The 1,860-nt window shown below is 31.0% G+C and overlaps 1 pseudogene; it reads left to right on the top strand.

The window, feature by feature from the left end:
• The first annotated feature begins 239 nt into the window (after positions 1–239).
• Positions 240–1,202, top strand: LOC132742555 (bridge-like lipid transfer protein family member 1; annotated as a pseudogene).
• Positions 1,203–1,860: the final 658 nt, after the last annotated feature.

The following is a 1,860-nucleotide window of genomic DNA, read 5'->3' as shown; positions in this document are numbered from 1 at the left end:
ATATTAATTTTCAATGCTTAAAAAAAAGGCATACTTGTAGAGTAGGAAACACATATATGTATGATTATTTGTTTAAAGTTGATCACACACACACAGGTTTTTTGGTGCATAATGCTATCGTGAGAATTTGTTATTTTTTTGCAATAATGTATTCTCTTAATAAAGCATCCATTTAAAAAGAACATACTTTTAAATGAGTGTTAGAATACATTAAAATAATGAAGAACAATATTTTGTAGATCTCGAGTCGTTTCCAAGAATGCAGCGTGCTGGTAGTGAGAGTCCATCAGATTATCGTAAACGTAAATACATGGATTATAATCATGATTGTGAGATGATATTTGCCTTACCATCTCTACAATTACAGCTTAAGAACCACACATCAACAGTCAGAACAGGAACCAGTCGATGATGGTATGTCTAAAATAGAATATACAAGTTTTTGTGTTTTTTTTTGTTGTATGTTGATTAAAGGTCGTGTACATAGTAATTTTGTGATGGAAACAAGATTTAGAGCGATTGATATCTGTCACAGTATTTCATAAGTCAAAGGTCAAGGTCACTAGAGATGATAACATATTCAGATATTGTCTGGAGCATATCTCCTACATGCATGGAGAATTCAATGTTACTTTATAGAATTGTTCACTTCCATGAGATGTAGTGTTCTTAGCATGAATTAGGTCTCTAGGTTTAGGTCACACATTAAAAAATTCAGGTCAATGCAACCAAGGTCAATGTCAAACATATAGGTAAAATTTTAGATCAAATACAAAGTATATCATAGGAAAACAAGCTTGCTTGCCACACTTCTGATTGCTTACATCACCACCAAAAGCTTTTGATGGGTGTATTTTGTGATTTGATTTTGTCACCTTTGTTAAAACCTAAATTTTAAAACCATATATCACTAACTATATCTAGAAGATAAAACGTTTTGTTCCTATTTCTTATAACACCTACACCAGTTTGTTAAACTATTTATATTGAAGATAAATTACTAAGTTTGAATATAACCCATTTGTGTCTTTGTTACTGTATTTAGATGATAAACCATTTGTCATTTTTTCAGATCCAAAACCAGTTGTAGAGTGTAGTTTTGTGACAGAGTTTGAGGACCATATATTTATGTTGCCATGGATGCAGAAGTTTTCCTATTCTTACATGACCTTGTCATGGCATATATATTTCTGAAAAGATAAAGGTAATTTGGCTGTGAATTTGTGCAATTTAACCATTCTGTCTGGGTTTTGAACATTTTTTAATCTAGGAAACACCTTTTTTCAATGTTATTACATTGCTAGCATAGATAATTACACTGGTGACATAGCAATATCAACATAGGTTATTACACTGATGGCAAAGGCAATTACACTAGTGACATAGCTTATTACATTGATATCATTGGTTATTCTGTTGGTAGCATGAGTGATGACACTGGTGGCATAGGTTTTTATAATTATAACATTGGTTTATTATATTTGTTAGCATACATGTAGTTATTATACTGGTGGCATAGAAATTAAACTGGTGACATAGGTAATTATACTTGTGGCATAGAAAATTAAACTGGTAGCATAGAAAATAACTTTTACTGCATAGGTAAGTCATTATGGTCACTCATGCTAGAGGGTCTGTTTCTGTTATTTAATAGCAGATTATTTCATATTCTTAATGTACAACCCTATGAGACTATTATGGAAACAGCATAATAATGCTGTAGCATAATGATTCTGTTTTTAAATTTTATAAAAATATATTAGAGATTCATCTATTAGAGATTCCTCTAAATAAAGTTTGAATGATTTAAATGATATATGCTATTATCAATATAGGTGCCTCGTTCATCAGTAGCAGGGA

The sequence above is a fragment of the Ruditapes philippinarum genome, unplaced genomic scaffold (assembly GCF_026571515.1).
Source record: "Ruditapes philippinarum isolate M1 unplaced genomic scaffold, ASM2657151v2 ctg8986_1_1_1_1, whole genome shotgun sequence".
In the NCBI taxonomy this organism is placed as follows: Eukaryota; Metazoa; Mollusca; class Bivalvia; order Venerida; family Veneridae; genus Ruditapes; species Ruditapes philippinarum.
This window is presented reverse-complemented; position numbering and strand designations above follow the sequence as displayed.